Source organism: Calypte anna, chromosome 17 (genome assembly GCF_003957555.1).
Source record: "Calypte anna isolate BGI_N300 chromosome 17, bCalAnn1_v1.p, whole genome shotgun sequence".
Lineage (NCBI taxonomy): Eukaryota > Metazoa > Chordata > Aves > Apodiformes > Trochilidae > Calypte > Calypte anna.
Window position 1 is genome coordinate 9,103,741 of NC_044262.1, and position 21,674 is coordinate 9,125,414.

At 45.2% G+C, this 21,674-nt stretch overlaps 1 protein-coding gene across 3 annotated transcripts in view; it reads right to left on the minus strand.

The window, feature by feature from the left end:
- The window catches only part of BRD3 (bromodomain containing 3), a 37,284-nt gene extending 17,031 nt beyond the window's left edge, over positions 1–20,253 (minus strand). Inside the window, exon 1 of one of the 3 annotated variants that reach the window (XM_030460988.1) lies at positions 20,235–20,253. The gene's annotated coding sequence lies outside the window, so the exon portion shown is untranslated. Of the gene's footprint in view, positions 1–14,685; positions 14,889–20,234 lie in introns of those variants that run through there. The other 2 variants (XM_008497262.2, XM_030460989.1) reach the window with 2 other exon arrangements.
- Between the last annotated feature and the right edge of the window lie 1,421 nt (positions 20,254–21,674).

Genomic DNA, 21,674 nt, shown 5'->3' on the forward strand with positions numbered 1-21,674 from the left:
CACACTGGCTGCTGGGACATCTTAAGGTCTTTACACTGGTGCAATGGTTAGTCCAAAATCCCATAAAAAAAACCAGATGACAGCCAGCAGAGGACCTTGATCCAGGGAAACAAAAGAATGGGTAGAAGGAGGTGCTTGGAAGAGTTGTGAGTGAAAGGTGTCAAACATCCAGACTTGAACTGAAAATGTCTTACTACATCCCTTACTACACAGACCTGGCTGGGCCCTGTAGAGAAGTCTCAAGATACAGGCTCAATATAAGTAATAATAAATATACTTTATTTCATGAGTTGGTTAAGAGAGCACTGTCATGCTCTTAAAGGCACACACAAAACACAGGAGAGTGCACAAGCTGTATTCTCCCTTTACCCAGAAAACTCCAGGAAAGGAGCATAGTATCACTCTGACTTGTAAACCATCTGGTAAACAGCTTTGCTGTGTCATCTTCCATAAACATTTGATATTTCAATTCACATCAGGACTGCTGCTACTCTTCTCATAGCAAAGAAACCACAATCACTTTCTAGAGGCAAATTATTTCCAACATGCTCAGAAATGCACACAAATGGTCTCACTGACATATGCTGCGTGGCTGCACAGAGAAACATGAGCTGAGACAGAAGCTGCAGGAATAAAGAAGAAAGGAGACCAGGAAGGCATCCAGGAAAAAAACCCAAAATCCTCCTCTTTGATACATCCCTAACCACCCTACCAAGTGTCTGGACTAAATATAGAACACCAACTTACCCTCTGAGTTGCTGATTAGATGATGGCACCGAGTAAACACATCCCTAATTTGGGAGGAACTTTACAGAAATAGATCCTTATTAACACAGAGCTCTGCAGCTGTATGTTTCCATATCCTTCTCCTCAGGTAGCACAGGCATTTTCTATTCCAGAGGCCAGCTGCTAGCCCAGCATCTCCCTAAGCAGGAGAACACCCTGGGACCCCAGTGCCACCAGCAGCACCCAAGTGCTGCGGCTGCTGGGTGCACCCTGTTGTGGACCAGCCTGGCTTGGCTCACAGGTGTCCCTGGCTCCAGAAAAAAGAGCTGGTTTGTATTTTTAGAGCTAATATACAGTCACTGAGTGCAGCCCTCTGGTGACCACCACTGAAGCATTCTGTCTGCTGTCTTCTTGATTAACAAACTAAATCCAAGGCAAGGACTGATGGGAAAGAGAGCACAGAGAGCAATTCCTAGTCCTGGAGAGTATTCCCAAGTGTGAAACAGCCTCCCCTTTAAATAACCTAAGGTTAAATACAACTATTCTCTTTTTATTTGAATTTCCTGAAAATCGATTTGACAGGGACTTAAAAAATATTTATTAAGTCCCAGAGCTACAATTAAAAAAAATGCAGATCTAGCTCCCACTTCTCCCAAGCTCCCTCTCTGACATGAGCCAAGGTGTTCAGTATCTTCACACCACAGCTCCTCATCTGTGCCATGCAGATAGTTCTGGTTCCTTTCTGTCTTCATCTGCTCCACCCAGCCAGCAAACTCTCTGGGATGTGCACTGCCTCTTCACAGGCACATTTTGATCAGAAAGCTTAAGCAAGGCTTGTACAGTCCACAAAAGAGGCATGAAACAGTCATCAGTGACACAACTCAAAAAGGATTTTAATTAATACTATTAAACAGTAGGAGGGGCAGAATCATGACAGCCAACTCAGCTCTGGGAGCTGATCCTCTTTAACTTGGATGCTCCAGCTCCTTGGTTATTACAACCAGAAGTGGCTCAACCCCCAAACCTCTTTCTTAGCACCACTGTCACTTAAATGCTGGGTCCTGGGATCCTGGAGCTGAAAGGCAGGACAAGCCACCTGGGCTATCCCAGTATCTGTGCCTGGGATAACCACAGCTTCAATGAGCACCCTTCTCATCTTTGGTCCATCAGCTTTCTCAACATTTGCAGAGGAAGCTGTTTTGTTATCATATTAATCCTTAATTTTTAAAATTAAAAATGTCTCTGTATCCATTCCTTCTTTCCAAATGTTTTGTTTTTTTTTTAGAACACAAAAAGCAGGATGGTGAGGAATGTGCAAATGCTTTGGAAATGTCCCAAAGTGTAGGACACTGAATTCAGAGAGGCCATGGCCTTGCCTGAGAGATCTACTGATGGTCAGACCTCATTTACCAACTAAGGAAAGTGAGAGGCAAGACCATCTGACACCCCAACTCACCACACAAATCACCCAACATGAAACTTCAGCAGACTCACACACAAAACCCAAGCAACTTTACACACACTGTCCCATAACTACAAGTAGAACCAAAAGAACACTTCAGTCTCTCCTGAAATGGAGTAGTATCAATAATTATTTAAGCTATTAGGGAACCCAGCTGTGATCCAGGATATCACTGCACAAGGTACTGTACAAACCTGGGTTGAAAAAAGCCAAAACCAGGCCTGGCACAGGCATCCTGTGCATCTTCCAGGGAGGGTGTAAGGTTGGACTTCTTTTAGCCCTGGCATAACTTCTTAAATTTAATTTTTTTAATTATTACTTCTCCTGCTCCCCAGACCTGTAATGTTCAAGTAACAGAAGCTGTTATTTTTCTAGCTGCACACATACATAATTTTGGTATTACAAATGTGCAGTATTCCCTTCTGCTGTCACACATGGAGTGTACACTGCTTCCCACACTGCCCATTTCTCCACCTTCTTCCTCATCCCAATTTGAGACGATACCTAAAAGCAAAACCCAAACTCAAACTCTCAGATAAATCTTGCTGCTCTGGAGCTCAAGTCTGTCCTTTTTGTGTTAAGTTGCAACCTCAGTGTGGCATCCAGCAAGGCTCTGGGGTTTGGCTCAACCCTCAGCCAAAGCAGTCATAAAAAAACCCAAAAAAAAAAAAAAAAAAAAAAAAAAAAAAAAAAAAACCCACAAAAAAAAACAAAACAAAAAAACCTACACAAAAAAACCACCAAAAAACCAAACAAAACAAACAAAAAAAAAACCCCCAAAAAAGCCCAGCTAGGTTGGAAACATTCTTTTCCAACTTTCCTCTCATTGAGTTGCTTGCATGGGTCAGTCATGGGAGAGACAGCTGGCACAGAGAAAACATGTTAATAATTCCCTGTACTAGTAGGGTAACATTTTACTCAGCTGATGCAGCCCACAGCCTGTCTGCAGTGGTGAGGACTATTTTAACAGCAGCTATAAAGCCCCATGAAATGTGCACTGTGCCAGCAAGCCTGCTGCTCCAGCTAACAGTCCTGTCCCTTCCTTTGGTAGAGCCAAACATTTCAGGGATGGCTCAGTCCCTTGCTGCTGCTCCTGCAGTACAGGACAGTGTCTGGTTTGATGACACAATTAGAAGGTAGCAAGCTTTGTGTTAGCACCAACAACTCTTTTGCTCCCCTTTGGTATAGTATTTTTGCATGATCAAACCCTGGCACAATTCCAGCCCAGCCAGAAACCACAGTATCAATCTTCCCATCTGGGAAAATGATCAAGTTTAAAAATGTTCCTTGACTTCATCTTTATCTCCAGATGATTATTTACATTTTAGTAGCACTTGGGAGCTGTGCAGACACCAAGTCCCTCAGTACTGTGTGTAGCACTCTGCAGACACACAGCCAGACCCTGTTCCTACCTGGAGGAGCTGCTGCTCCAACCATTACTTCCCCTCTATGCTGCTTGCAGGCACCAAAGCAGACACTTGGCCCCTTTTTCACCCTATTCTACTTCCCATCTGAGAAGCAGGAGGCTCCTCCTCATCTTGCCCAGATTTTCTAAGACCTGGAGGAGAGGTTTAGTACACTACTATTACCCCTCAACATAAACTTGGAGCCAGGTAAGATTATTAATTGAGGGATCTACACTCTGGCTGTAGAAAGTAAGACTACACCCCCACTCCTCCAGGATCCTCAGAAAAGGGGCAGATGTCCTCCTTTTCCTCCTGGCTCTTCCTTCCCCTTCCAAGATCCATCTAGGAACTGAACTCCAAGCAGATTTCACTCCCTCCTAACTCCATGTCAGCACAAATGTTCACTTCATACACAAAGGATGTGCAATTTGAAACCAAGACTTGAGGACAGACAAGTTGCTGGATCAGCCAGCACTGCTCTGGCAGACACACACACACTACACTACACACTACACACACAATATCCCACACCCCCTCAAGACCTGGGGATGAAGGATTTGCCCTTGGCTTCACTGCAGGAAATGGGAATTTGCCTTATGGCACACTGCAGCTTCCCACTCTCAAAGCCCATTCAGCTGTTCTTGCTGTCTCTCACTCCCATCATTAATTCCACACTATCAGAGATTTGCTTTTCATCCATATTATTTTGAGCACAGCCCCAATTACACCCCAAGACTGGGAAATGCAACCGTGTCCTTAACTTACCTCCACGTGAGGAAGGGAAAAAGATCAACAGAAGATTAAGCCAGTCCCTTGGCTTTTGGCTCTTCTTTGTTTAATGCTCATCAGATTATGCAGATGGGTTTCCCACCCTTGGTCACTCAGCTGTAAGAGCCAGAGTTTCCTCAGCAAGGAGCCTGGGGGTTCCTAACCAGTAGGTAAGGATCAGCCAGCTGGAACTGCTGATTTCATTTAGTGCTAACCAGGCTGCTTTCAAATGTCTGGCATCACACTTCCCAACTCAGGTACCCGAGTGTCACTTTAGGTTGGCTATAAAAGCACTGGGGGCTTTTATAAACACTATTCTAGGCACCCCAAATAAAATTAGGGTCTTTCTGATAATTACAGGCCAGAATATTCCCCCCAAGTTGCTGACACCACAGGAAGCACTTTCTGATCAAGTCTGAGCAAGATTTTAGATGCACATCACACCCCCCTGCAAGACACAAATCACACAGGGCTCAACTGCTTTCTGAAGTTTCAACAGCAGAAAGTGAACAAGTTCATTTTCATAGCCTTGAGTTTGCTTTTGAGAACAGTTTAAATTACCAGCATCAGTAATGGATTAGGCATGGTTGATCTTGTTTGGGATAGGGGAAAGGACAGAGTGACCTCTGGACATTCCCTCCAGCCCTACTTTTTTGTGGTCCTCTGAAAACACGAGGCAATTTTTAACTTGGCCACACATTGATTTTGTTACACACAGGTTTGTTAACAAGGATGGAAAAGTGAGTGGTTAAAGAGCTTCCTCTGTCTCAGATTCCTGACTGGAGGAGTTCAGCCAACTTTGAGACCTGACTGCAGTAAGGATTGGACTGAGGTTTCTGAAATAGTGAATTGCACTAGCAAAAAAACCTTCCAGGAGGTACTTCAGCAAATTAACTGAGTGACCTATCCTGAAAAAAACCCCAAAGTTTAGTTCTAACAGTGGAAATAAGTATCTCTGAACAGGTTTCAAAGTATGCAAAGCAGCTGGTGGCTTGCACATCACCACCTGGGAAGACAAGAGTCAAACCAACAGGATGGGAATGGGTAGGTGCTTCACAGAAAAGTGATGGTGGTTGCCTCTCAAAACAAGATACACCAATTACACCTTTATGGCAATGGAAAAAAAGGTGCTGGGCTGTTTCAGCCTTGATTTTTGTAGAGATCTAGCACAGAAAGTGAGATAATCACATGCCTGGGCCTGTGTGTGCTTGTGCCATCTCTTCCCAGAGGAGGAAGGTGGAGATGGAATGAAATTACCTTACATGACCCACGGGGCTGAACTCAAGACATCTCCTAAGCAGGGGGAAAGACAGAAGGCAGACAGCAGGGAAGAGACAAGGTTTACAGAGAAAGGACAGAGGGTGAACCTGCTTCTGAGCATCTGCTCTCTGCTATCCAGTGCACTGCAACACACTGAATATTTCTCTGGCAGTTTTTAGCCTTTTGTGGGGGTTCTTCCAGCCCCCCCAAAGCCCATGTGCAGCAGAGAAGCCCTGCAGCCTTGGACATGAGGCAAAAAGGGAGTGCTAGGAAGGTGCTGGCATATGGCCACATACCAGAGGAGCTCCCAACATGTCAGGAGCAGGATGAGGGTGCAGAGAACCATGGAGAGGCAGGAACATGGCTGAAGGCACAAGAGGAGTTTGGTACAAACCACAGCACAAACAGCAACACAGGAGCTTCCTCTGGGATTCAGTAACCACTTCAAGGCCCATCCTGCAAAGTGCTAAGCAACTTTCCTCTCTTGATAAACTGCACACTTGCTGTGGTTCACTGTCTTTCCACAGAGGGTTTTGCAGACTTATCACCTCCAAGGTACAGCTAATTGCTCAATCCAGATAAATCTCTTTCTAAGGAAGGTTTGGGCAAGGACAGAAATAAACTCTTAATTTTTTGGCCCTTGGATCTGGTTCAACCCCTTCTGCAGCTGCCCATTAAGAGAGAAAAATACAAAGGAAGTTAAGTGCTAGATGTCTGGGGCTGGATAATCTATTCAGAGTGATCAGATATTGTTGTAGGTACAATAGGTGTGATAGCTGATCCAGTCAGTGCTACCCAGCCCTGCAGGGACATCCTCTGCCTGCTGGATTGGTGCTGAACGTGTCCCCAGCTACACAAATCCCATTGTAGAAGCAGAAGGGAGATCTTGCTCTCTTTCAGAATGTTTCCTAAAGTACCACAAAAATAGATTGCAGCCAAGAAGAGGAAATCTCCAGGTTTGCATGAGAGTTGGCCAAGGAAGGAGAAAGAGTTTAATTCAAACCTTGCTCATGGGCATAGGAAAAGACTCTACAGACTCAGCTACAATTTTTTTCAGATTGGGCAATTCTGCAAATTCAGAACTGGAATAAATGCTGCCTGCTGGATGCTTTTGTTGTTGTTCCATCCCCCAATGTTTCTGGTGTAACTTTAAACTTCACAGGTGGACAGAATCTACTGTTCCACCTTCAGTCACCTTTGCTTATGCATTTGAGTCCATACTTCAAGACCAACCAGAACCAAAAACCCATTTGTTCACTTGGGTTGGAACCTCAGATACCCTTTATCAGCATCCTTCACATGGGCATTCAACTGCTCTGGAAGTGGGGGACAAACTGTGACATCCTGACACTGTAACACTCAGCTTAACCCAGTTTCTCCAGGATGTCCCCAGGCTCTAAGTGCACTGTGACCCAGAGGCTCCATTCACCCTGACTGGGTCCAAACCCAGTGCAGCATTCACAGGTTCTACCCCAAGGAGTGAGCAGTCCAGGAAAGAGGCACAGATTGGTAAGATGTAATATTCTTAAAGAGAAAAACTAAAAATAATGGGGAAATCTCACAGTACCAGAATCCTCCTTCAACCATCTAATTCCTCTGTTCATCAGTGACTTTACAGCATCCCTGACCCAACACACCAAACCACTGGGGATTCATCCTGGGATGCCAAGAAATCAGTTTTGCCAATTTCAGGTCAAACCAACCATACTAATAAATTATTTTAAAAAAAAAAAAACACAAAAAACCCAAGCAAACAAACAGAAAAAAAACCCACCCCACACGCTGGCACTGAGCCAGACTTCAGCTGCCCCATGGATAACAGAAGCATTCAGGTTCACCCATTAAAGCATGACATGGCAACACCCCCAGAGCCTTCAGAGCTCCTCATGGAATCGTTGTTATGTCTGCACCCACACAGGGCTCTGGGTTTTTTTCTGCTTTTTATAGGATGTGATCTGCAGGGTTCAACATTTGTGTTCAGAAAAACGAGAGTCTGCCCTTCCCCTTTTTAATCAGCATATGGTGCTCTGTGTACTTTTACAGTATAAAAAAACAAAACAAACTGCTTGATTCTGCATCTAGTGGATAAATTAGTCTTTCCACAAGAGGTTTTGTTGTTGTTTGCTTCTTTTTCTGCACTTTGATTTCCAAAAAAGAGCTACTATTGGACACAAAGCATTTTGAAGTAAAGGCAAAAAACACAAAACAAAAAAAATGAAGAAAAAAACAAGAGCTGGAGTATTTCCCTGCTGAGCAGAGCCTCTCCAAGCTCCTGCTATATGCAAAAAATGACAAAAAAACCAGCTACAAAACAGGATGCTGACACCTCAGCTCAGTTCTTGACACCCCATACTGTAGAACTGTCACATCCTCACTTGTAAACCAGGGATATAATTCCACTAACATTTACAATTATATTAATTAGTCTTGTCCCATGCATTTATACATTAATTCCTTCATAGCATTCTGGCTATACCAAATTCTAAGGAAAAAGGCAAACACACAGAGGAGCCTCTATTTCCATGGCTTTTTTTCTGGGAACACCTGACTGTTTTCTTTCTGCTGTGTAACACTCCTTGACACCTGAAGAAAAACTGCCAAGCTAAAGCTGCTCTCTGCTTTATCCCTTCCCCCAGCCTGCAGCCCTCTTTAAACACTTCTGAATGATAAACCATGACACCCAGGAGGTCCCTCATGACACCTATTGGGGAAGGGAGCTCAGATACAGCCAAACTCAACTTCCAAGTGAATTGAAGAGGCTACACAGCACAGGCAGATCACCTCCCCTCAATGCAACTCAGTACAAAAAGTATTCTGAGTAAAGCATAAAATGCAGAGCCCCTGCAAGTAACATTCAGTTCCTATGTATTAAAGGATTATTTTGTGCTCTGTGTACCTAATAATCTACACTGCACTTCCCCCTCACCTCACCACTACTGCACAGCCATATATCAGCATTATTAATACCATTTACAAGTGCTACAGATGTTATCCTTGCAGGCAGCTTCATGCAAACATCAGAGAAGAGAGAATTCTAACAAACAGACACAGAGTTGTATCCTAACTTGTTAAAGGCATTTCACAGTACGGAGCAGAACCAAAGTGACTCATTACAGAAAATATCTTCTCATCAACACAGCCCCCCTTGTGCACTTCTCCTGCTCCAACCCTTCTCCTACTCAATTTTAATTTATGTATTAAGTTAATTCAAGTGGACTGTTTTGTAAAACAGCAGATGTGTTTAAAGACAACAAGCATTCCATGTGTTGTAAGAACAGAGGAGCTGCCACTGGTTTAACTGATGCTCCAGGTTTACAGCTCCAACACAGCAGCTTTCCCATGCCAAGTCACCTTAAACCAACACCTGACAATCAAGTCAGTTTGAGGAGATGAACAACTGAATGGAACTGGCTGAATTACCATGACATAAATATCCTACTTGTTAGCTGAGCAACGGTAACACTAGACTTGGTTATGGGACAGAGCAAGGACACCCACCCACATAGTTAATTACTGCAGCTTAGCTAATGAGGAGCAGCCACTTGGTACACTCTGGTAGCCCTTCTGTCTGTGACCACCTCTCATCCCCTACTCATCTTCCCCTAAACAGGCTGCAGCAATTTAGCTGTTTCCAACCCAGCTGAAGTGCCTTTTTGTTCCAGAGTAACTCCCTGGGATTACCTTACAGCAAACATCCAAACAAGTGTGAGAGGCCACGTGAAATCTGCTATTTCAGAGGAAAAGTGCCTTGCTGATTTGCTAAGGTTTGGGAGATCCATACATTCACTCAGCTATGTAAGGAAGCTGGAGGTCAGGTAAGGTGTGAATAATCTGATACCCGAGATGCTGTCACTCTCTGAGAGGGCAGCAAAGCACTTTCCACTGCCTGAGTTTATGCATCTGATTTAAACTCCCAAAGAGTTTACAGGAAAGGGTAAAATCTGAACCTTACAGCCTGTTACCCCTTGGCCTGTGCAGGGAGCAGAGGTGCTGATGGAGAGGAGGTGCTCCCTGGTGCCTAAGACACCCCAGGGAGGAGGAGGGTGGTCTCACCTCCAGGCTCCAGGGACCAGCTCAGGATGGACAGACAGACAGAACCACAGAATGGGCTGGGTGGGAAGGGACCTCAGAGATCATCAAGTCCAACCCTTGATCCACTCCCCCCGTGGTTCCCAGCCCATGGCACTCAGTGCCACATCCAGGCTCTTTGGAAAGATCTCCAGACACGGAGAATCCACTACTTCCCTGGGCAGCCCATTCCAATGCCTGATCACCCTCTCCAGAAAGAAATTCTTTCTCATCTCCAACCTAAACCTCCCCTGGCACAACTTGAGACCCTGCCCGCTTGTCTTGCTGACAGACAGACTCCTGACAGCAGGAGCTTTGCACACAGAGCACCCAGGGCTCAGCTCCCAGCAGGGAGAAGAGGTGAGCACTAAGCCTCAACTCCTGCATGTGGATGAAGTTCAAGCCAAAGGAAGTACAACCAGGACAGTGTGGACACCAGCATCCTAATTTATTCCCTTGTGGCTTACTCCTGCTCAGGAAAGGAACACACTTCAAACACACTGGCAGATGGTCAGTAGCCACACTCAGACAAGCACCTACTCCCTAGAAACTTAGGGGAGCATGTCCTCTTTCACAGGACATCAAATGCTGCACTTTACCACTGTTTCACAGACCCAAAGCAGAGCCATAGCACTAGTTAAAAGTTGCAAGAAGGCAGTATTTCCAAAAAGTCATAGCATTCTCCATTATACCCACACACCACTCTTACACACAGGTGCTCAGCAGATCAGTTTCACTACAGCCCACAGTACAGAACATTTCCTAAGCCAACCTTGTTAAAGAAAAAGGCTGCTGCATCCTCCAACCCTTCCTAGAACTCCACACTTACAGCCAAACTCAGCCACCAGTGCACTTCTAGAAAACAAATTTCTCTTGGCATGGCCACATTGCTGGGTTGTCAGAAAGTGAGACCCCCACCCAGGCACCCTCTGTAGTGTTGTACAAGAAGCCAAGCAGCTGAGAGAGTTACACGAGGGGAAATGTTCCTTTCCTTCAGTCTGGGTTCAGTGAGCCAGTCACACAAAGGGCATCTCTGCTCCTGGATTTATGGCAGTGCATGAAATCCTCTGCAAATAACCCGAGTTACCCATGTTGCTGAAGTACTTCCAGACACCCTGGTGTCATCTTATCAGACTCAGGCTGGAAAGAGACTGAGGCCAGGGAAAGCACGAAAGGAATCCAAAACAGAGGTGTTTCTTCAGTCTGTATCTTATCAGTTAGAAGGGAGGAAGGAATAAGGAGCAGCACAAAAAGCAGCACAACTGAATTTCCACAGTTCTCCAAAATTTAAATTTTTCTAATGTTGGCTTTAGCAACAAGTGGGTTAAAGCCTCAGCGTGCCTCAAAGGAAGTTGTTTGCCTCCAACAAGCACTGCTGATTGACAAAACTACACCAATGTCACAGGAAGATACTGGGGAATAAAAAGCTCTGAGATTCACACATCCTTCCAAAAAGCCCTGGCAGCTCACTGAACAGCACAGCAACAACAGCTCCTTCCTAATTCCCAGAACTCTATTGCTTACAATGGTGTGCTGGGCTATTACTGGAGAATAATGTAGCAATTAAACAAAAAACAAAAAACAAAAAACACAAGACACAACAAAACCAAAACAAAACCCAACACACACAACAAAACATAGGATTCATGGTAATGATTGGGAAACCCTCTGTGGATTAATGAATTTTGCAAATTAGCAAAGAAAGAACAACCAGGATTAAAGAGAAACAATCAACAACACTGAGATGCAAAACACTCTTTGTTCATTTATTTAGCAAAGTGTAGTTCTGCCTGCACTGAAAGCACCCGATAGCTTACTGAAGTAGACAAGGAGTAATATATTTTGTAAAAGTAATTAAGCCTTTGAAACATGAGACCTCACTACATCACTCAGCTGCTGCCCAGGAGAGGGATTTGACTCCCAGGTTGTTTGTGCTGTCAAGGAGAACGATTTGGCTCCCAGATGACTCCAGGGAGAAGGAAGGAGATTCTAGGAGTGGAGTGGGACTTGGCTGGAAACCCACAACCCACTGGACAAGTGGCCTGCCCCCAAATTAAGAGGTAAATATTAAGCAGCATCTTTCAGAATTTGTACCAATTAAAAGATGCATCTCTAAAAACCATTGGAAGGCCCAGACTTCACTGGTACCAAGTGCTTTTTATCTGGGTGCTGGATCCCTGCCTGCAGACATGGGCTGTGGATACCAAAAACCTCCACCAGACTGCCCCCCGTTTTGGGACATGACTGAAGGATGAAGTCTTAAGCACACAGTTTTGAACTCAGGAAAGAAACATTCTGCAGTATTACTGAGAACTGACTGAAATCAACTAGCTAAGAAGCCCACTGAAACACTTGCCTCTGCAGACACCAACAACAAAACCAGCCCTAAGAGACAGGGAAAGAGCTTACTGAGCTGGAACATCAGACTTCTTCAATATGCTTTTCTCTCTAAATACTTTTTAAATGACAAGAACTTAAGTTTTTTCAAGTACCTCAGTGCTTTAACGACAGCAGTTTTATTTCCAGAAGCAATGAAGCCTGGTTTTTAAGTTAATGGAACTCACACACTAAAGTCAGCTTTGAGTGCAGATCTCAGACACTTTACGTTGCACGTTTCATTCTTTCTTAATTTCAAGTCTGCACGCAGAGGTCACTAAAACTAAAAAGCCTTTCACTGGAAGAGCTACTGTCTCCACACTGAGCACTACACAGGCAGTGAGCATGGAAGACAATATTGCAATGAAGGTTCCTCTGAACACTGAATAACACTTTTAACCCTCTGCCCAGCCCTTTTAATAAGCATTGTCTCAAAGCACTAACTACAGGCACGACTGGGTATTTTTAAGCAGCGTGGATTAAGAGAAAGAAATACACAATCTTGGCATTTGTGCTTTCCAAAAAGGGAGGCTTTGAGGTCAGGGGTTCCTCTGGTCCAGCAGGACCCTCCCAGGGTATTATTAAAAACTCCCTGAACTACTTCAGTGCTAACAAAGTAAGAGACAGAGCAGGCTGTGAGTGCTGTGATCCCCAGATTAGGAGCAGAACTCCACATTTCCAGTACCCAAGTGGCTGGGTAGTTGTAAGCAAAACAGAGCTGGGGTTTTTCTGCTTGTAAAGCAACCAGACTGCTTTGGGGATTTCTTGTTTGTTTTGATTGAGGCGTATTTATTCTGTACTTCTCACCCATCCATTGCAGCACATATGGTAGTCCCAAATCCTCTAATACCTTATCACTGTGTGAACTAAAGACAGGAGTTTCAGCTTTAAACTTACATTTCCAGTTTTGTTTAGACACCCACTCAGCACACTCCCATAGACTGAACATTAAAAAGACTAACAAGCATATTAAAAAAAAAAAAAAAAAAAGCAACACTTCTCTATTGCCAGCAAGGAAAAACAGGTGTGCTTTGCTAATTGTGTTAACCCATAACTTAATGAGTCTTATGGAACTTCAGATGTAAAAAAAACCCAAACAGAAATGTCTGAAGTATTACAGTGAAGCCACCCTATTTACTTAACCCAAAAAAAGTTTGTTTTGGTCACTTTTGATTCCTGACATCAGCAGAAAGATACATCCACACCACAGACCAGCCACAGAACATTCAGCACGAACCTTACAGAATGCATGCTCCACGTTGTCAGGAGTCAGTTCTGGATAAAACTCAGTTCCTACAAACACCCTGCAGGACTCAGCTGTGGAGCTTAAAAACGCGCACGGATCCGCGACCTCAACACTACAGCTTTGTCTGAAAGTGAAACCAAGCAGGCTACAAATGCTCCATCCCCAGCGCCCGGGGAGGTGCAAAAAAAAAAAAACGCAAAACAAGATAAACAGAGGGAAAAAGTACGGCTGAGTTTTGAAGTTTTACGTTTTATTATGGGCAGCATTATTTATAGCGCAACACTTCCAGACACCAGACCTGCGATCTGCGCCTCTTCTCACCCCTCTAAAGCACAGCAAAGTTTAGGAAACGAACGCTCGGTTCCCATTTATTTGCCAAAGTTCCGTAAACACCAAAGATCTTTCCAGGAGCTGTATGGATCCCCACACCAAGACACGCACACCCCACGGAACGCGCGCTTCCCAGCGCATCACCCGCAGCCTGCTCAGACCTTTTCCCAGCTCCCAAACCAGGGGGGGGGGCAGAGGGAAGGGGTGGGGGGCAGCCCAGGGAGCGGGGCCACCGCCGAGCCCCGCTCCGCGCCCTGACCACCGCTCTGTGCCGGGGGTTTGCTGCTGCTTCCACCCCTCCGATTTTTTATTTTTTTTTTTTTCCTCTTTTTCATTCGCTTCCCCCCCACCCCCTTTTTTTTTATATTTTTTTTTTCTCTCCTTGTTTTCCAGAGCGCCTGCACCCCTCCTTTTCCTCGCCCCTAATTTTCCCCTTCAAAAGATGGCGGGCAGAGAGAGCGAGCGAGGGAAAGCGAGCGAGAGAGGGGGAAGAAGGAGAAAAAACGACCGAAAAAAAAAAAAAAAAAAAAAAAAAGCCAATGCAAGCAAGCCCCTCCTGCGCGGGGCTGCGCGGGGCTCCGCGGAGCCGGAGCTGCGCCCGTCCGGGGCGTCTTCGGGCGCTCGGCGAGAAGGGGAGAAGGGGAGGGGGCAGCAGAAGATGGAGAAGAAGAGGCAGAAGAAGAAGAAAAGGGTGGGCAAGGAGCGGCGGGGCCGGGAGGAAATCAATGGCCAGGCTGCAGCCAGCCCCGCCGCGCTTTGTTGCATTGTGGAGGAGCACAAAGGCTGCGGGGCCGCGGGGAGCTGGGGCGAGAAGGAGCAGAAGAAGAGAGGAAGGAAAAAAAAAAAAAGGAGGGGGGGGAAATAATGAAAAAAAAAAGCAAAACAAAACAAACCCCAGCATTGGCCTTTCCCAAGTGGGTTTTGCTTTCCTCTTTCCTCCCCCTTCTTCCCCGGCCCCCCCCCTCCCTCCAGAACCCATGGCCCAGTGCTAGCAACGCACACCCAAGCATCTAACAAATAAAGGGAAAGATTAAATAGATTACTTTGCCCCGGCAGCTCCAGCAAACGTTTGCCTTATAGTCCCTCCAGTTGCTCTTCTTTTTATCCTCGGCAAGGCAGTATAATAGATGCGCTAAGAAGCCCGACAGCTCATGCGCCGGGGCGCAAGGCCATGTGGGGACGGTAGTCCCGGGCTAGCACAGAGGAGAAGCGGCCACCAGCTCCCGGACTACAAGTCCCAGAACCCAGTGGACTCCCCCGGTTCCCCCCCCCCGCCTCTCTCCGGCGGCCCCCAGCTCCCTCCCGGACCGGCGGGCAAGGGAGAGAAGCAACGGGGGTGATGCCCCGGTCAGCGGGGGTGGGTGAGCCCGGTCCCTCGGGTGGGGAAAAGGCTTCGGTGGTTTTGGGGGGGGGTGAAACCGCGATAAAAACCCGCAGGGAAGGGGAGGTTGGGGGGTGTTCCCCGGGCAGACATTGCCGGGGACAATCCCGGCTTCCCTTCCCTCCCCGCCCGCCGTCGCGCCTCTCGGGCGCTAAAGGTACAACAAGAGCCCTTAAAAGTGCAAAGGGAAATGCGTGGATTTTCTCGGCTGTAACCCACGCAAGGGGCTGAGGGAAAGCGAGTTGGAAGTCACGGCTGTGGGAGCTGCCTTGCTCTTTTTATTTCAACTCGCGGTTTGCGTTGGGTAATGCGCGCTCTGGGTTATTACGCAACAACTAATACGAGCAGCAACAAAAATAGAAGGGCGGGAGTGGAGGCTGGAGTAGTGAGTGAAAAAAAAAACACAAAAAAACCAAAACGAACCAACCAACCAAAAAAAAAACCCAACAGCAAAAACATAAACAAACCCCACAACGTGATGCAGCTTGCACCGATTGGTACATTTCATAAATATTGTCTAAAACCACCACGAAAAATAATGTATACAACTAAAACAACATGAGTTTTAACACAGCCACCTTAAGAGCATCACCAAACAAACACAAACACTTCCAAGTAACAGACCAACAGTTTATAATCTGAGGCAAATATACAAGCTGAAGTTAAAAAAGATGCTGTTATAAACACAAAGATTATTTAATTGCTGCAACGCAAATCAAAAAGAATAGAACCACTGGAAAATGAGTCCAAGGGAGACACTGGAGTGCTGACACAAAATAAGCAGTTCAGGGGGTTTTCTGTGGACACAAACCCCAGCAGAGGCTGCCACGCTGCCTCTTACACAGAGCTCTGCTGTGGTGCCAAAAAGTCACCTTACTGTAACCATAAGGTGAAGGCAGTTTTCCTGGGATGCCTTATTTACAGAAGATTAGCAGCTGAAAATCACAACCAGTAGGACAAAAATTTCTCAGGTCTGATATAATCAGCAAAATTGGGGTTTTCTACAGGCAAGAAGATGTGCTTAGGAAAATTCCAGTTGCCCAGGCTTGGGTCCACTTCTAGAGAAAAACCAAAGTTGTGCACATTTCTTAACCAAACCCAAGAAAAAAGGGCATTTTTCCCCCCCACTTTACTTCAAGGCTTGTGCAAATTCAGGAACTAGAAACTCACAGCTGTACTGCTCTTGGACATTCTGTTTCTGTAAGCCAGCATTTGAAATTGCATCTCCAGACAAACTTCACACTTGGTCAGTGCTTGCCTTGGCCTTCCTTCCACCACAGGAACTTTTTTGATTTGCTCATCAGGTACCTGGAAGCCATTTCAGTACCTTCTGCACCCAAAGCACGTGGGCTCCCAGCAGGAGCATGAAGTCCTTCCAGTGTTCCCAGTCCACAGGGAACACGTATACCTTAGAAACTGGAGTTTAAACCTTGCTGCAAATCCCATTTTCAAGAGCAGATGGGCAATGGAAGGTGCAACAAAAATGTCCCCCAAAAGCAGTCTCCAACTATACCTTGCACTTCCTTATCCCACTCAAGTTGGGTGCAAGACTGTTGCATCATAAATTGTCATGTTCATCATCCATCAGACAAAACAATTCACATGGGAAACCATCCCCTGAGACTTCACCACTCTCAGCTGTCAGCCTGGAACCTTCAAGTCTCTCACACACCTACATCTAGGGCTGAAAAGCTGGGCTTGAAAATTCCAGCTGCATCCTCCAAGGGACTAGGAAAATAAACGTATTCCAGAGGTCCTTAAAGCCTTCTTTATGCCAGGCAGAGAGGTTAGATAATAATTTAGCTAAACAGACACAAGCTGACTCAGTTTGAATAAGCCCCATAGGAGGTACAATAAAATCAAATCAGAATGACTCAAGCACAAGTTACCTGGTGCAAAGTAAAAGCACTTAGAGTGGGGGAAAAATAATAGCAATCTTTAAACAAATTTCAGAACTGATTTGATCACATTAACTTTACACCCAAGATAAAACACTCTGCCTGTTTTACAATACCTCAATGGCAGTTTTTCCACAAAACATAAGAATAGTGCAGTAGTTGTTTTTTTTTTCTCCTTCTTCTTCCTCCCCAAGCTCTGAAGAGCATCCTAGATTCACCCAGAGCCTTTTGATTAGCCTCTGTGGTCTCTTATGTAGCACCTCTAGTTACCCAATTAGTACCTTGTTAACTAACACCTGCAGCATATTTATTCCTTGCCATTGCACTACTTTTAACCCTTAATGCACAGGGGTATAAACAGTTTCCTAGGAAGATCTGTGCATAGGCTTTGACAAGAAAAATATTATCTGTGCAAACCCAGTGTGGTTTTCAGGGCTGCTAAACAGCCACTCTGCTTCCCTGATCTTGGTCTCTAGGGTAGGACTTAAGTATTTTGAAAAGAAGGGTTGACAGAAGAAGAAAAGGAGAGAGTTGTTTCTGTGGGACCACTGAGTTTTCTGAGAACTGAGCACACTCAGTGCTTGCATGACTGCACCTGAGGATTTAACAGTAATCAAAGACTGCTGGAAACACTAACCCAGGGCATCAATTTTTCTGTAAGCTTCTGATTCTTCACCTCCCTATTCAGTCCCTGTTTTACCATTAAAACCACAGTTCCTTGCTGGAAGGGAGCTCTTGTCAGTATTTGTACTTGGGATTACAAGTGGAGAAGGCTGCTGAGGGGGTATGAATCCCTCCCTGAGCATGTCCAGAAGCATGCTGTACATTCACATGCTCATGAAAGGCTGATGGAGCTCCACAAGCCTCAAGGCAGGAAAATTTGGCCATTCTGATCATTTTATCAGCCCCCTTGGCCTCCTGGAGACCTCCCATATTAGCAGGCTCACAGCTGCTATATAGCCAGCAGTTGTTATCTCTACAATGTGTATCAGGATACATTACAAAAAGGGAATTTATTCACTAGCAGTCATGTTTGGGATAAAGAAAGAACAGTATCCAAACAGAAGACTACTTAAGAGCATACAGTAAATATCTGGGATTATATGATTCTGATCATCTCAGTGACAGTGAGAAGAGTGTTGAGCACAAGGGGATAAATGCTCTTATTGCAACAGAATCATCTTTACCAATGATTTCCTTCACTGTAGTAGCAAGATTTCCTTGATTGAGTAAGTGTTATTCAGTAAGTTGAGGATGACAGGATTAAGCAGGGGTTTGAAACAATAATTGCAGTTTGTTCTTCTGTAGTACCTTTCATCTGTGGAATTCACAACAATGCTATAATCCTCCTAACAGCTTTTGTAGGTAAGGAAATATTATGAGCCCTGTTTTTCAGCTGAGAGGGAATAGGATGATGCAGAGAATCATGAGCAGAGCCAGAACTGGGACTCAGCTCTGCTGACTCAGACTTTGTAGTTCTGAGAGCCTGGACACACTAATTGGAGGCCACCCTGCCTCCAGGACCTTTTGTCTCTTCAGTGTTCATTCCTCATGTGGAAAAGGGTGAGCAGAACCCCCCCCAAAGAGGGATCCCAGGAGCCAGGGTGTCTGTAGGCCCCAAAAGGAACAGCACTATGGTCACTGATGGGAATTCAGGACAGAATTGAGCTTTCCAGGACCCAAAGGATCCTCTTAAGTGTTCATCTGTAATAAAAGCTTTTGTTTATGATCTAAATGCTGCTCTGGAGACAAAGTCTGGTGGAGGGTCCAGAGTGGATTTAAATAATGTCCTTTCAGCTTGGCATTTCTCCAAACAGATAAACACAGATGAGTGGCATCCCCTGCAATGGAGTGGAAGGAAATAAAGAGCCCAAAATATTCTATCTGACCTCAGTGGTTTTATCAGGATGCAGCAAGAAGCAATGCTTGGAGGAGCTGGAGGCTGGGATAGAGTGGGCTAAGATTTATGCATATGGGAAGAAGCAGAGCAAAGGCCTAAACTAGTGTGGGAGAAAAGGACAGGACCACAGAATTTGAGAAGTGGAGAGAAACTGCCCAGACAACATGAGTATGTATGTCTGGCCACAGTAATGATGTTTATTTGGAAATCAGCTGCATCTAAATGGTTTTGTTACACATTCAGTGTGATGTATAGACCTGGCACCTGCTGTTAACACACTGGCTTGCACAAGTAAGCAAGCTTGTGAATAATGTGTGCTACTGAGCTGGCAGTTTAAACTAACAGATACCAGAACATGCTGGATTTCAGCTGGCTAAAGCCCTCGTGGATTTCTGTGTGTTTTCCTCCTGTCTACTTACCAAGGTTGAAGAGAATGGTAAAGAGATGTTCTAACCAAAAAGTAACACTTTGAAACACCTTGATTTCTAAACTACCACGAGTAGTAAATACATGTGTATTCCATCTGAGGGGGATGAGTTAACTGTACTCAACTGTCCCTTCATTGAGGTTGCAACCACTTGCTCTAGCTGAGAATGAAGCTCCTGATTCACAGAAGTGCTGAGAACCTGCTGCTCCAGTTGAAGTGGCTGGGAGAAGCAGGCTGTCAGCACGTCTGGCAGGCAGACTGAGTGTGATTCAGCCTGGGGCTCTCAGATCCAGCAGCCTCTATGCATTAACTTGGCTGTGACCTGTGTTGGGGGGAATCTGCTTTGAGTGACACAGCTGCTGGACTCCAATCCTCCACAAACTCCTACCTATTCTTCAAAAACATGAATTGTTCCTTAACAGGTAATGTGGAGCTCTGTGAGCACAGTGTTCAATGATTTTCCTTGAAAAGAAGTTCTTCAACTTCCACAGGCCCCTTGCACCCTGGATAAGTATTTGTTGACATTCCTCCCAGGGCAGAATGAATCCAATCCTACTTGTTCTCCACTGCAGTGAGATTTCCTAGTTTTAAATGAACAAATATTGGCAGTGATGCAGGCAAGGTTCATGCAGTATTAGGGGAGGCAGAAATACTATCCTGAAGAAGGTTCAGTGTTTGTTTTTAACTCCCAGAAGAAACATAAGAACGTGATGTGTCTGGGATTTAGAAGAAAACAGAGCAGCATATTACTAACCCCACAGAAAGAGCTATGTGTTAGAGATCAGCTGCTCTTCAAGTGCCTAAAAGATGCAGCAGGTCTCTAATGAGCTCTTCCTCTTGGTGTTTCTTGGTCCAAGTCTGTCCCACACTTCCTCTCCCTGCTCAGAGGCCCAAGCAAATTAAAAGTCCCAAATCGAGATTGCTAATTGTGCCAAAACATAAACCTGGGCTTACACAGCTTGGAAGCTTAGTGCCCTGTTACTCACCATCACAAACGTAAGCACGAGCTTGTGTGCAGCAGGCAGGACTAAAGAGCAGGTCCAGCATGTGCCTGAAGTTAGTGGGAGCTTTTCCAAAAGCTTTGAGGTCCTTTGGATTAAATCTGCAGGACTGGAAGAGTTCTGGTCTCAGTGGAACCTGTGACAAAATGGTGTACGTTAGTCCTAGCAGGACCCATGGCCTCAGCTCTGACACCCTTGAAGCCATCCAAAGGGATTCCAGCAGCACTCAAAGCAGTCACTTCCACTCCCACTCAACCTTTCTTACTCTCTCATCGTTATGGGAAGGTGCTCTCCCCCAAAAATCCCCTCAGACAGGTGTCTGCTCCAGTGCACTTGGCAGGTCACCAGGTTCAGGCTATTTGGGATCAAGTGGAATGAAAGATTCTGTGAGGGAGAAGCCTGCCAAGTCCCACTCTTTTCCAGGAAGGGAATTTGGACAGATATCACATCCTGCTGATCCCAGCTGTGGCAGCACAGCTGGGAGAGCAAGACAGACCCTCAAGGATGACTTATAACCAACAAGTTAAATTTCATCCAAAGACCAAGGGCTGGCCATGCAAATCCCCACTTTGCAGTCCCCCAAAAATGCCCTTGCTCTTTGAGCTGCCTTTTTCTGCAAGGGCCATGTTGTCAGGCCCCCAGAATGGCATGGGACTGAGTACTTTGCCAAATGGAGTTTATAATACTTCAAACTTGTTTAAAAGAAATCCAGGACACTTATGAGACTAAAGGGACATTTAAGATTATAATTAATTTGTCGTTGAGGCTTCAGCTTTCAAGTTCCAGAGAGGTATTATTCAGGATAGATAAAGCCTTTTAAACAGATGTATTTTAAATGTACATAAAAATATCAGCCAAAAGCTTCTCAAGCAATCACAGAGGGGCAAAATACAGACTTCCATTGCCAGTGTGAAAGAAACCAAAACACCCCACACCTATCAAAGGAAATCAAATATACTCATAAGATTATACTGCTGATTTGTGCTTTCTCACTTTATTTCATATTTATATTTTAAAAGAATGAAAGCTTTTAAGCCAAAGCCATCTGTAAGAATCAGCAACAGGAACTTTGTTTCCTAATACTCTTCTGGGGACTGTGCAGCTCTAATAAATTTGTTTTACCTCCCCAGGCTTCCATGGCAGGGTTAATCCTCAACACTCCTGCTGTGGCTTTCCAGACTGGAGGGGAAGGGCTCTGGCTTCACCATCACACAGGCTTTTGCTAGTTGCTTTTTTTATTGGTTGCTTGGTTGAGTTTTTTCGTTTGTTTGGGGTTTTTCTTGTGGTATGGGTTTTTTTTTTGGGGGGGGGTTGGGTTTTTTTGGTGGCTTTTTGGTTTGTTTTATTTTGTTTTTATTTTTTCCCTTTCTCAGTTACCACTAACCCAAGATCTCCCCGTATTACAGGCCCGGTAAATGACACGTT